Source organism: Asterias amurensis, chromosome 5, assembly GCF_032118995.1.
Source record: "Asterias amurensis chromosome 5, ASM3211899v1".
Lineage (NCBI taxonomy): Eukaryota > Metazoa > Echinodermata > Asteroidea > Forcipulatida > Asteriidae > Asterias > Asterias amurensis.
The window spans coordinates 17,637,019-17,652,999 of NC_092652.1; positions in this window are offsets into that span (position 1 = coordinate 17,637,019).

The following is a 15,981-nucleotide window of genomic DNA, read 5'->3' on the forward strand; positions in this document are numbered from 1 at the left end:
CATAGGATTCGAACTGCCCTAGCCCCTCTAGCTCGGTGTTCTAGTGGTCAAGACATATTTTAGCAATGCAAAGGTCCTAGGTTCCAATACCTCCCAACTGATTTGCCTGTGGATGTTATGTGTTACAGAAACCAGGAATTTACTGAGCATAGAGTGCTTAAAGACAATGAACACTATTGGTATTTGTCAAAGACCAGTCTTCTCACTTGGTGTATCTCAACATTATGCATAAAATAAACAATCCTGTGCAAATTTGAGCTCAATCGGTCGTCGAAGTTGCAAGATAATAATGAAAGGAAAAAAACCTTGTCACAAGCAGTTATGTGCTTTCAGATGCTTGATTTCGAGACCTCAAGTTCTAAATCTGAGGTCTCGAAATCAAATTCGTAGAAAATTACTTCTTTCTCGAAAACTACGTTACTTCAGAGAGAGCCGTTTCTCACAATGTTTTATACCACCAACCTCTCCCACTTGTTTGTTACCAAGTAAGTTTTTATGCCAATAGTTATTTTGAGTAATTACCAATAGTCTTACGGCCTTTAAAGACAGTGGATACTATTGGTAAATGTCAAAGATTAGTCTTCTCACTTGGTGTATCTCAACATAGGCATGAAATAACAACCTGTGAAAATTTGAGCTGAATCGGTTGTCAAAGTTGCGAGATATTAATGAAAGAAAAAAAAACCGGTCACACAAAGTTGTGTGCTTTCAGATGCTTGATTTCGAGACCTTAATTTCTAAACTTGAGGTCTCGAAGTCAAATTCGTGGAAAATTACTTCTTTCTCGAAAACTACGTCACTCCAGAGGGAGTTGTTTCTCACAATGTTTTGTACTATCAACCTCTCCCAACTACTCGTAGTCTAGAAAGGTTTATGATACTAATTATTCCGGATAATTACGAATAGTGTCCACTGCCTTTAATACACATCCGATCGGTGCAAGGTCATCATGTGTAAGGTTAAAAACTAATAATATTCTCCATCCCCGATTCAAATTTAACATACAACAGCTAGAGCAACACAACACTGTATAAAGACAACGCCCAACCTTAAAATATTGATACTAATCACAAGAGTTGACGGGGGAAAGTTCGGGTTCAGATCTATAAGCACAGACATGATGGATCACAATAATCAACGGTCAGTGCACACACCTCCTCTTATCGAAATTGACGATACATCAAAGAAACAGAAAATAATGGCTGTACATTCTTAAGACCTCTTCTCCAAAAGACTTCACCCTTGAGAATAGACTGCATTTGACGGTTGTTGCCTGAAGTCTCCGGTTAATACCAGGATGATCAACAGTTTTATCTACAAAATGGAAAGGTGATTTCCTATCCATTGTTGAACCGTCATGTTGCAACCGTAAACAAGGTCAATTTAAGATAAAGTTTGCAACCCAAAGGTTTTATGACACTACATTACATTAATCATCGCGCATAATATATTTCAAATTAAGATAAGATTCTCGATATGAAGTAACAAATATAAGATCTTGAGATCGAACTAACATCACTTATGCTAGTGGTTAAAAAAAGTTCATTACGTAAGAAGATATAATAGTTTTATCATTTTAATGGAAATATATATTTGTGAATTGAAGCCCGTTAACAAGTGCGTCCTCTAAGCACATTCATTACTATGGATAATATCTTTAAAGTCGTCGTGGAATATTTCTTTACGAAGAAGAATATTTAGAACCGTCCGGCATCCCGTTTGGTTGTATCATGTCATTTAGGGTATCAGCATAACGTCATGTTTCTAAACTTAAATTCAACAATTTAACTGATGTTGAGTTATTTTAACGCACCCACAATCACAAGTTTGGAAATGATGTAAACCGAGGACATCCCATGTTTTGTTTAACGACGTCCCCATTGGTTTTGTACACGAAATAAACCGAGTCCTCGGTTTAAATGCGTAGACATAATAATGAGCTTACGGGAGCCCCCGTGTGGGGTCATTGTAGACAATTGAACAATGTACCCCACAAGAGAAGTATTTGTCCAACCTGAACCCAACTGGAAATTCTTTAGAAAAAAGAATAAATTGCACAACAATAGTATGTTGGGAAAAGCCAACACAAACCAAGCAACGAGATGTTTAAGTTTTGTCCAGAATTCAAGAATGTCCAGACTGCACCTTTAAAATTCTTACAAACCACACTCTTACGGCCACCCGTTGCCATCTTCAATTGTAGTATTTTTTTTTCACTGCTCACGGACCCTACACTTTACCTTTAATATTCCAGCAGGCAGGCAGCCCTCCCGGCGCACCCGTCACCCTCTCATCCTTCGGTGCGGTACCTGGGTTTCTTGAAGTGGTTGATCTATAATAAACCAGGTCGGGTCCCAGCCTCTTCTCTGTTTTCCTTTCCCGAAGACCTTGAACGGGAATACAGAGGAGAGAAAACGTGCTCAGTATAACTGATGATAATAATCTACAACTGTAGCTTAGTCTGCAGGTTTAGTGTGCATGGGGCTTGTTACTTCGACCAAGGCACATTTTCTGTTGTCAAAGTTGTTTATGCTGCCGTAGAACTAGGGCCCTTGTATTAACAATCGATTAATAATAATAATTTAAGATTCATGTATTCGGGTATAGCCTGGTTCAATTCACGCCAAAGTGAAAGCGAAGCGAATTTTATTTCGTCATAGTTAGAAAAACGGCGTGTACCGGTTGTAGGGTCACCAACATCAATTTCGCATTCGCTTTCGCGTGTAAAGCCCGGTTCATACTTCCTGCAAGTGCGATTGCGAAACGACTTATGACGTCAGATGTTCGCAACGAAAAGTTCGCATCAGTTCAAACTAAGGTCTGTATTGTTTTTTGAGATATTACTGGATTGAATATGTCCACGCAGGAAGACTAATCCGTCATTTGACAGATTCACATTTTAGGGGGTAAAGTTATAAATTTTTCATAACTACTTCGTTTGATGTATTCTAAATACAGGCTTTATACAAAAGCCGTTGTACTTTTTATAAGGTTTTTATAGCCATTTCATTTTGGTGTGGTTTCCAAAACGTCTAACTTTCCTTTAAAGATTCGAGTTTTACAAACAACAATTATTCTTCAAAACATTGCCCAATTCATAAATTCAAGCATGATCTTCTCGTAATCAGATCACTATATTAAAACAATATTTTTCTTTATAAGCTTCGCCGTTTTCCCTTGGCAATCCTAACTTGATATCAAGACCATTTAGGTTATTTTGAAAGTAAACATTCTAACGAGGTGTGCGATTCCCAGGCGGGTATCGCCAGGAGGGTTGAACCGACAGCTCGATGTTTTCGTAAGCGACACCAAAGCCGGCTAAAGATGGCATTAATATTTTGAAACGAAACAAATGAAGTCTAGAGACTCCATGACTACATTTGTGCCCAGACAGTGGGGGCTTATAAAATACAAGGTAGTTTGTTAACAGGGCCACTAACACTCAAATCTGTCAATTATCACAAGATGACTCAAGCAGTTTCTTTGGTGGAAACAATGGATTAAATATTGAAGAAAAACAAAATCGTTTGTATATTTTTGTTTTACAATTATTTTATTGTATTTTTGACAAGCCGCTCGCTTACAACCCAACGGAAAAAGGCCTAAATACGTGTAATAATAATATCTAAACAAAAATAAATTAAATTATTTATTTAAATTATTTATTCATTGACAATTCACCAATCATAACGTAAACTTTGTAGCGAGCAAAGGAAAACTGAAGTACTAAACATTGTGAGAAAACGGCTCCATCTAAAGTAACGAAGTTTTTGAAAAATAGGCAATTTCTAACCCGTATATTAAAAAGACTTCAGGCCTGAAGCCCTTTTAGGCATCTGACAAAGTACACAAATTTCAGCAACAAGGGTGTTTTTTCTTACACTATTCTCTCGCATCTTCGATGACAAATTGAGTCCAAATTTGTAAAGAGTTAATATTTGATACATATTTTTCGAGGTTTGTGGTTTTAACTATTGGCTGGTCCATTTTGTGGATCATATTTTTAGAAATCTTTTATGCTCTTTGGGTTTTTTTTTGCTCTTGTTTGCAGCTATTTTTAATGTGTACAGCGCCTTGGGGTCCAGTCATGGATTTAAGGCGCTTTATAAGCGTTGTTTATTATTATTATATTATGTTCGGACACACCAAGCGATAAAAATGGTCTTTGACAACTACTAAACGTGTCCAGTGCCTTTAGCTACAATCAACAGACAGCATACCATTAAACATAATTACCGGATTTGCCAGCGACGGCTATCAATCAAACAACGAAACTGTTTTATGCGATTGCTTTGATTGCACGGAGGGAATTATAAATAATTCACATCTCCCCAATGTATACGGAAAGGTTGAGGTAGGGCCTACTTCAAATGCTAAAGAGATATTAATAAATACCCCAGACAGTTTCGCTATTGCTATTAGTGGAGAGCGCGTCACGTGGGGTTGTTCAAACCTTTGATAATGACCAGTGTTTATAACCGGTTGTGAGCGGATACTCAGCGCTAGTCTTGGTGCAAGACGTTTCTTGTTAAGGGCGATGCGGGCGCTGTCGGTGAGTTGGCCGCGCTATGTGTGAAAGGAAAACGAGAACGTGTTGCACTAAGACTGTACGCGCACAAACGGAACCGGAAACTGCCGCAAATAGGCGCCTCAGTCATAAATGCAACACACGGACGTTGTACGTGTACATACAGAGCTCAAGCACGTCAGAAACGGATGAGTTTCTTACTTTATTACGCCTTTTAACAACAAAAAAGGCATGCATGGGAATAAAAGAGTAGTGAGACTCGTTCTTTAACGGGCATTTTAAACCTTGCAGGGTCGTTGCCATGTGATAAAGGCCCGTGCCGATGAATAGGAATAAAAGAGTGGTGAGACTCGTTCTTTAACGGGCGTTTAAAACCTTGTAGGGTCGTTGCCATGTGATAAAGGCCCGAGCCGATGAATGGGAATAAAAGAGTGGTGAGACTCGTTCTTTAACGGGCGTTTAAAACCTTGCAGGGTGGTTGACATGTGATAAAGGCCCTCGCCTTCGGCGCGGGCCCGGAGTGTTTGAGTATAAACACACATTTGTTCATAGTGTTTGATCAGAGCATTACAACTTTTCAGAAGAAATAACTATAAGCCCCCGGGTCAGAATTGATTATGATTCCAGGGGTTAAATGAGAACTATTTACGGGTCAGACTGACCCGAATCTGGCTAAGAAATGGGATCTTAATTATCACCTTCTTCTGTTTGACAAAGGTTCCGTGTCACACTGTATCGCAATTTGGGTTAACGCAATCTGGGGACCCGCAAGGGACCCGCAATCTGGGTTAACTCTGCCCCGGAAGTTCTTGGTTTTCTTGACAAAATAATTGAACTCACTTTAAAATTCTTGAATCTTTAAGTAGCATAGGTTTGTTTAGAATAAATTATAACCCGACACAGTTAAAATCCTTATGAAAATATAAATAACTGCTCTTGAAAATTAAATAGCAATGGCACGAATGAGCACCCGTACAACCTGCAAATACATAATTCCAGTGTGTACAAGTATTGTTATGTATACATGCATTGTTTTGTTTACATTGTATCTGCGCCTTGAACATCCTTTTATATTGATTTGGCGCATTACAAATGAGCCAAATTACAAAATATAGAACACTACTAGTTTGAGCATTATTATCAAACTATAGACTTATTCTTATCAGCTATATTATACTCTATCAACTTGCACTCACAAAGTTTATTTTGGAACTGACTGGAGGCACTGCATCGATCTGGATGAAATTGTAATTAAAAAAACCCAGCAATAATGATGCCGAGGTGATACCATTCAAAAACCTTGGGTACCATCCAATGAGCCAATGCGCATGCGTTGTTTGTTCGCCCCGGAGTAAGCAGCTGATTGCTGGAGTCTGTATGTGTTGTTTATCGAAAGGTGAATGCCAGGAATGAAACAAAATTATTTGGTTAAGAAAGGCGCTAAATTGCAAGTTCCATATGGGAGAGGAGGGGATTGTAGCTTTGCAGAAGGCTTTGCAGATAAGGCATCGACAATCGCCACAGTTTTCAGCAGCTAATTTCAACACTTTATACTCTATATAAAAGTTTACGGGTCATAATTTTCGCGGATTGTGTGTCCAATGAAGTCTGACCATTGCTGGGTCAGGCTGACCCAAGAAACTTGATTTATATTTAACTCTGAATCTGCGTAAGTTTGACACATTTCTAAGTCATCATCAGAACTTGGTCAGGCTGATCCAGAAACGGATTTAACAAGGATATTGACTCTTACTGCGTCAGTTTGACCCATTCTCGATCATTTTGTCCCTGATCTAGGTCAAGCTGACCAGAAACGGGTTAAATTGACATTGACTACGTCAGTTTGACCCGTTTCATTTGACTCGGGTCAATTATGACGGGCAAGTTTTAGAGTATTATTTTTCATTTAAGTATCCAGCTTAATGATTTTCTAAAAATCTAAAAAATTTGAAATCCAATTTTGAGTAAACTTTTGAAATAATGTTTTACATCTACATAAGATGCCGACTTATTAATATCATGATTATTTTGTCTAGATCTTTAGTGCGTATGTTCGTATCTGCTAACATCACGTATAAACTACCAAAGCTGAACACAAGCGAAAGCGTAGAATTCCCCAAAGATCAAAGTATAAGAATATGTGATTAAATGGCTTTGAGAGTTTCTACGTTATCAATCAACGCACGGTATAAATGTGTCTGCACTACAGCAATCATGTCCAGTTGTCACGAAAGCCATGATAAATATTCGCAACACTCTGAACGATGACGGGTGTAGAAAAAAAACATTCCATTCGTAAACGACAACAACGTTTCGCTTCATTTCGTTAAAGTTTCATTTCGTTTATTCTGGCTGGAGATAGCCAAGGACTCTCAGTAAAACGATCTTTAAAGGCAGTGGACACTATTGGTAATTACTAAAAATAATTATTAATACTAGCATTAAACCTTCCTTGGTAACGAGTAATGGGGAAAGGTTGATGGTATAAAACATTGTGAGAAACGGCTCCCTCTGAAGTGACGTAGTTTTCGAGAATGAAGTAATTTTCCACGAATTTGATTTCGAGACCTCAAGTTTAGAATTTGAGGTCTCGATATCAAGCATCTGAGTGACAAGGGTGTTTTTTTCTTTCATTATTATGTCGCAGCTTTGACGACCAACTGAGCTCAATTTTTCACAGATTTATCTTTTTGTGCATATGTTGAGATACACCAAGTAAGAATACTGGTTTACGACATTACCAATAGTGTCCATTGTCTTTAATAATCACTGTACTAGCCAAAGACCTTATTGAGAGAAGACAAGGAAGGAAGTTTCAGTTTTAGATCTTGGAGGAAAATCACGGGAAATAATTCCAGGGAAAACGCACGCAGCCAGATAGGGACTGAACCCAATCCGCATATTGCCCCGGCGTGATTCGAATCGGGATTCGAGGTAGGAGGCGAGGAGCGATACCACCAAGCTACGGCTGGTCTTAATCCTCAAAGACAAAGACAGGTGCACTGGTTTTACAGGCCCAATGATTTCGTTGGATTTAACGATTTTATTAGATAAACATGCAGTGACGTATACATAAGCTTTCCATGTATGTGTTTTGATTGGTCTGGGGGTGATGTTTGACAGCTGTACTTTCGGTCGTATGCATGCAGCGTGCATAATGACATGAATGTGATGTTGTTTACTGATGTACAAATGTACGTAGGATTTGACTGCGAAACTCCATTTGAAATGAATGCGGGGTCATAGGTGCTTTTGGAAGGGAGTTCACAAGCCTCGGAGTGTGACGTCAGATGTTCAGGCGTCCACCATCCCGACCACCCAATGTATCACTTGATATTGTTGATACCCGTGTTTTCATTTTGTTCGTTCCACTTAATGTTCATCAGTTGAACTGATGTACCAGCACCGCAGATGGTTTAAGTGTATGGCTACTTTTGTAGAACACAAAACACAATGTCCACAGATTTACATTAAACTTACACGGTTTAAAGATAATGATGGTAAACGGCTGAGGTGATGCAGTTTTTGAGAACTGAGTAAGGCAAATAACGAAAATTATTTTAGCATGTAAAACGTATGTTCGTGACATTGTTTTACTCATTTCTCAAAAACTACATCACTTCAGCGAGTAATATTTTAAGGGAAGCCTTCTACTGTCATTGTCATCAAACTGTGCAAGGTTAATGTAAATCTATGGACATTATGTTTTGTGTTACACAAAGTACCCCAATCCTTTAACTCTGCTTGAATGCTTCAAAGGTAGGGTCATTGTGTTGTAGTAAATGACCCTCAGATAAATTGAGTAATTTATCTCCGTAAGCTTACGTGTTATAAAGATGGTAATTATGGTATTACATCCTGCGAAATTGCTTTGTCTGAAGTGTCCTCGTAGAATGGAAATCAATCAACGTGCTTTAACGCTACATACGAAGTGTGGACCTATGGATACAATAGGTTCACATGTAGGGAGCTGAAACACTGTCTGGAATTACACATGTCCACAGAGTGTTATTTACAGTGTTGGAGAATAGGATTGACCTTTTCCCCAAAGGTTATGAATTTCCTTGGCATTGTAACTCAGGACATTCGAGTTTTTGAAGGTTTTACTGTTTAAATGAGCTATGTGAAAAGATTAATCAATAAATCTTTATTGAATGTGTACATTACGATCGAGTCTTTCTGTGACTCGAACAGGGGATGGGCTTATAAATTAGCCCTTTTCGTTATTTACGAGAATACACGAGATTAATGAGATGATATACAAACTACCTTCCATTAACCTTTAATAAAAACAAAAACAAATGATTAATGGATACCTCTTTCTTTCTGTCAAGCATTTCCAACCATTTCAACGAATTCCGAAGTTCAATTTGTGGTCGAAAAAAAATCATACAATTATAAAACAATCACATACAAATTACAAACAATCGCACAAAATGCGCATTATAGTCAAAAGTTTATCACAGACTGATTGTCGACAGCAATCAAATTATTATTATCATTCCATCCAAGCAGAGAGTAAGACCGTGTTTTGAATCCTCTAATAGAACTTAACCCATTAGCAAGTGCTTTTTTGCCTCACACGTTCAAAAGCCCCAGTTGAAAATAATACATTCAACAAGTACTAGAGAGAGAGAGAGAGAGAGAGAGAGAGAGAGAGAAGTAGATAGAGATGTAAGTTCTCCGAGAGATGTTGACCCGGCAGTAACGTCACCAGGGTGTCCCCCGGTACCTCTCGAGCTCATGACGGGGGAACCGTGGATGCTCTTTGCCGCTCGTACCAGCCATCCCTGTTGAGACGGCGATAATGGCATCTTCCGTGCTTCAGGACCTGGCTGGCGTGACATCAACTTATTTATCAGGTTTGAATATCTTCCGGGCTTGAGTGTATGAAGGGGCCGAGGTTTGGGAGATAACATTATGGCTGAAATGTGCATTTCTGTATATTATGTATGCAGTTTCTGTTTCTGCTGTTTAACACAACTGACCATATTCAGGGATTGTTTCTACAGGGTTAGGGTTATAACTCGCATGCTTGTTGGAGTAAATCAACTCTTTTTAATAAGAATTTGGAGTGCAGGTGCAAATGCAAGTTTTTCGACATATGGACGTTATTTTAAAGACAAAGACACCAAATTGTTAAATCGTAATTCGACAACGAAGAGTATAACTCTTTTGTGTGTGTGTGCGTGATGTGTGTATTAATTGCTAAACCCTCAGCACTTCTGTGAACTGCGTCGATTCGAACTGAGTGAAGTGAAGTGGTAAGACGTCTGCTCTGCAATGCAAACGTTATGGGTTCGAATCCCATCCGAGTGACTTGCCTGTGGATTTTTGTTCACAGACTTAAACACGAGTAAGGGTAAAAACATATCATATTCTTTATCCCCGATGCACAACTTAACAAATAAATAAATGGAAGCTAGAAGAAATCAGTTACAGTCTTACAACCCCCAAAACGAGTACAAAATTCTCAATACATGTACATATATTTTTGTATTCTCTGTAGCAATTCCAGTTTTTTAACTAGGGTTTATTCTCAGTGTTTTTTAATCGTTGATTGTTGTGTACAAATTCTGCATGTATTACATGTTAACTGTATTTTCTATTGGGTGTTTTAGTTGTATGGATTTTAATATGTTTTCTTTTAATTGTTCAGCGCCCAGGAGCATATTTACATGGATAGGCGCTATATAAATTTCCATTATTATTATTATTATTATTATTTATGCCTTTGGCCTATCATGTCTTTCCCGCTATAATATAAACGCATCAATGATTTTTATGGTGTCAAGTCAGCCTCAGTTTATAGTTGCATAAGGTTATTCAAACAACCTGATTTATTTGCATTGTTTCAGCTCAGTCAACTGGAACAAGCAATAACGTCCTTGTGTAATAGAAGCGGGTCACTTACAATGTCTGATGTAAGTGTCGAGGGGTTAAGAAGATTTGGTCATAAAATATAATGCGGGTAATGAAACCTAGAGACTATACTAGATGAATGCATGTTTGTAAAACTATTGGCAAACCATTGTCCAAAATGTAGTTAAAGTTCTAAGACAGATAAATGCTAACCAATGATACAAATAGGAGAAAACAGCCTTCACCAAATATTATGTGCACACAGACAGGTTAGAAAAAAATGACAAAGATGAACATCATCGGGCATGATAGTCCCAGTTGTCAATGCATATAAATAGAGAATCGGTGAAAATTTTGACTTCTTCATTATCGAAGTCGCAAGAGAATAATGGAAGAAGACAAATCTTGTTGGAAAATTTTTAGTGCTTTCAGATGTCTAATAAAAGGCTTCAGGCCTGAAGTCTTTTAATATTCGAGTAAAAATCACCCTTTTCTCAAAAACTACGTTACTTCAGAGGGAGCCGTTTCTCACAATGCTTTTTCACTATATCAAAAACTCTCCACAGCTTGTTTCTAAGTAAGCTGTTATGCTAACCATTATTTTGAGTCGTTACAAATAATGTTCAGTGCCTTTAACACACATAACAAAGTAAATAGAGCAAAACTGAATATCAGATTCCCGCGACCGATAACCTACAATACTCCTAAACCATATTCAAGAGAAAACAGATCAAGCTACCGATTATTGTCGTTTACTCCTGATTAAGCGAACCTGGATTGACCCAAATATCAGCTTACCCCCGGACCGTAAGTAATCGGTGGGATCAAATTCTCTCACAGGTGCATCACTTTTGAATAAAGTTGAATTGAATTCACGATTTCAAGGGAAACAGTTGTATAATGGCATTGGAAGTGGTTTATGATACACTTGTTTATGCAGAAAACATCTCCACAGATTGCTCTCTTTTATAGACTCAAATACAAAACATACGAACATCTGTAAAAAACAAACCCACTGTTGATAACTGAGCTTTTTTCATCGGGCACAAGTTGTGAGTCATATGTTTCAGGACTAAGGGCTATCCATAATACGGTTCCAACGTATGTTTAGTACACAGGACACTAATTTTAGGGTGTGGAAAGAACACATGGAAACCCTTGGTAACCTCCAAAGAATGGGAGACTTTGAGGCGCTAGGTGGCAGCAGACTTACCAGGTAAATTTCCATTGTTTACGTAGTTCTGAGCTTGCGCACATTACTGAGAACAGTGGATTTTACCTGGTAAGTCTGCCGCCACCAAGCGTCCTGAAAGTCTCCCATTGTCTCGGGAGAAAATATCAGAGTGCACTCTGTATTACCCAAGCTACAATAATAAACAAATACTGGTCAAGTCATTCGAAGATCTTTGGTTAAAAAGGTCCAGCTTTTGTGCAAATTAATTAAAAAAAAATTTAACAGACTCTTTTTGTAACACAGTGGCTTGATCAAGTTTGTATTTTTTTTTAGTGCATACATGAAAAAACAATTTTCACGTTTTACTTGTTACCTGCGATGAAATAAATCAAATCGAATTTAATTGAATTGATTACCTTAAACAGATAGTAAAACTCAAAAATTAAACGACTTTAGACTCTTTGTACACTAGTACGGCTCTGTGTAGAATTTTAGACGGATTATTTTTTTTGTCCAGAGAAAAAACAATATGGCAGACACATTAACTGTTTTTTTTGTTGTCGTAAAAGTGATTTATCAGCCATATTTATGAGTGTATGATTACTTGTGAAAACTGACTCACTTTCTTGGAAACTGCGACTGATCGACTAATGATCAGTATAACGCTCGACTAAGTTTTAACCACATCTCCGGAAAAAAATCATTCGAAGTTATAATGCATCCATTGCAAACCACTCACCCTGGAGAACAGTGCGTTGCCATGGCAGCGGGGGAGAATTTCTTAAAGTTTAAGCAGATTTGAAATATCGCCAGGTTATGAACGCAAAATCACAAGGCGCCGTGGAAATTGTTTGATTCATGCTTAAAGGCAGTGGACACTATTGGTAATTTCACAAAATAATTTTTAGCATAAAACCTTTCTTTGTGACAAGTAATGGGGAGAGGTTGATGGTATAAAACATTGCGAGAAACGGCTCCCTCTGAAGTGACGTAGTTTTCGAGAAAGAAGTAATTTTCCACGAATTTGATTTCGAGACCTCAAGTTTAGAATTTGAGGTCTCGAAATCAACCATCTAAACGCACACAACTTCATGTGACAAGGTGGTTTTTCTTTCATTATTATCTCGCAAGTTCGATGACCGAATGAGCTCAAATGTTCACAGGCTTGTTATTTTATACATATGTTGAGGTACATCAACTGTGAAGGCTAGTCTTTGACAATTACCAATAGTGTCCACTGTTTTTAAAGGCAGTGGACACTATTGGCAATATTACACTCAACCAAATGTTTAGCATAACAACTTGCTTCGTAACGAGCAATGGAGAGCTGCTGATTATACTGATAACATTGTGGAAAACGGCTCTCTCTGTAAAAACATAGTTGTTGAGAAAGGCCAGTTCTCACTCAAATATTAAAAGATTTCAGGCCTGATGATGAAGTTCTCTTTCGGCATCTGAAAGCACACACATTTGTCCAACAAGGATGCTTTTCTTTCATTATTCTCTTGCAACTTCGGTTACCATTTTAGTACAAATGTTCATAGGTGCAATGACTTGCTTAGTCACAAGTTACCGCTTACATTTCAGGGCAAGCTTTCGTATAGAAACCTCCAGATGAGCAAACCCTGGCACCATACACATCCCTTCAGAAGTGTTCACCGTCTCTTACGTAAAATAAGCAAAAGCTTGCCCATAATCATGTGATATTATGCTACTGTCATTATAGTAAGAGGAATTCAAATTTAATTGTTATACCTCGGTAACAATTATGAAGTTTGATTGGTCGAGAACCAATCACGTGCCGTGCAACAAATACGCATGTTACATGGCTCAGGGGTCGGGTAATATGAAAAGTGATGTACACCGGTGTACATCACCTTGATCGTTCCCGTCGTTGGTCGATTTCCAGCGCTGTACACGAAATAAACACGGGTTCGAGGGAATTGTTTCTTGTTCGTCTGCTTATTAAACATTGAATAGTCCGTCGTAATAATGTTTGAAGATGACAACAGAACTTCGATAATCGGAATAACAATCAAACAAAGGTATAACAAAACAATTGTTGCACGCTGTGACTGGGGTCCATAGTTTTGTACACCCTCGGTAGCAGCGCCCTCGGCTTCGCCTCGGGTGTCATTTCCCCCACTCGGGTGTACACAACGCCACAATTGTATTGTGGTAACTTGTGATGAAACACGTCATTGTACAAGACGATATTCAAATCTAACACGCAAATGGCTTATTACCGAAGATGTCATATGCCTTTAACTGTACGTCATCTGACAGCTAGAGAACATTTAGGAAGTGAACGCGTGAGTCTTGCTTAAAAACATTTCCCCAATATAACCTAATTCGAAGCTCGTCTGGTTGTTCTTAACGTAGCAATGATGGATGGTGCTAAATCAAGCGGACATGTGGAAAAATGGGTCACCTTGCATTGCTATATACTGGACTGTGTTAATGGTTAGCCCGGATCGCTTCTTGAGGGAATCATGACACAGTTCAACGGTACATGGTTAAAAGGTATTTTACACTGGGGATGTGGACTAACAAACCGGTTGCATACATGTCAGAGTATTGCCGGCGCACTCTACACGATTATGTTAGAAGCAGCAGACTGTGAAGAAAACATTAAATTTCATTTCAGGTTCAGTGTCTTAAAAGTCACCTGGAAATATATATTTTTTTTCTTTCAAACATAAGAGTATATGCTTATGAACAATAAAACAATTTTTTTGTTTTAGTAATTGTTTGTCACGATTTATATGTTTAAAAAATATATAAAGTTGTTTGGGGGGCTGACTCCGCCTACCCCTTTTGTGACGTCAATCGAGGCAGACTTTGCCTGCAATGTGTATAGTAAACACACGTGCAAAGTACATGTACGTCCAAGTCGTTAGTTGGTACATTTCAAAAAGTGTTTTTCTGCATTCAGCAGCAATACACCTGGTCGGCATTGCCGGAAAAAATTGTTTTGAAACGTACAAACTTACGACTTGGGCCGTACATGTACTTTGCAATTGTGTTTACTCTACGCATTACAGGCAAAGTCTGCCTCGATTGACGTCACGAACAGCGCCCTCTCGGGTCGGGGTCTACTCTTAAATTTGTAAATAACATAAGAACTGATTTTTTAAAACCTTAGTTAACTGTTTATTCACATTCCACTCATCAAAACACATATATTAGTGACAAAAGCTTTATTTTGAAAAAATACCACTTCCAGGTGACTTAAATAAGTATCGTGCACAGCCACAATCATGTGTACACCTTTTGTTACAAAGACACCAAATGAACAACATATACATATAAAGTGACTCTTTGGAGATCTTGTATTCGAAGAACTCAAGCACTTTTTATTCATAATTGACACGTCATTTGTTGGTTGATATACCAATAACATTGAGACAACTGCTACATCACAAACTGTTGTTCACGAAATGGACACGAACAATGTGAACCCATGGATATAGGAAACGTATGGCTGTGCATTTACGCAGTTCACTTCATCACCCCATAATGTCAACATTTGTTTTCATATTGCAAAATGTATATGTTATTATTTTTTTTTTTTGTATTTTTCGGCCAATATTTCAACAAACAGTGCCAGATACAATATTACCGAAAAATATTATAAGAAACAACGAATGTAAACTTAAAAAAACATGTGACACCTAGAACAATTGTAAACCAATGATGGAATTGAAACAGAACACTGGCAAATCAAGCAAGACACGTATACAAACAGACAGGACATGCAAATTCTAAGATGGCCAGGGGTGGATTTCACAAAGGTAGTCCTAACTTAGGACTAGTCCTAGGCAATGCTAAGAGATAGGACCAGTCCTAAGTTAGGATGAGTCACTGGTCCTAACTTAGGACCAGTCCTATCTCTTAGCATTGCCTAGGACTAGTCCTAAGTTAGGACTACCTTTATGAAATTCACCCCAGGATTAATAAAAGTAAACCTAACCACTGTGACTCGAAAACCTATCAATCCAATCTTAAAATGGGAACAGCATCTTTAACAAACATTCATAAAACAGTAAAGCTTAACTTTGGAAAATAAAAAATATGAAGAACAAAATAATGTTTATGTTAAGAAAAACCTATTTACATGCAGCGAGAATATCTGGAAGTGCATATTTGAGTTTAAAAAGCTTACCTAAAAACAATGTATAAATGAGGAAATAAAAATTAGAAGCTATTATATATAAAAAGGGCTAAATCTTGATCAAAGGATAAATTAATTATAAAACTCACTTAAAAACACAAGATCGATTGAACAAAGAACCACAAGAATAACAACTGTAGAAGAAACAAACTTCCTCATCAAGAATATGATAGTTCAACGGCAATCGTTCATTCCCAACACGAATAAATCGGACCCCATTAGGCTGGGAAAGTTCATTTCCAT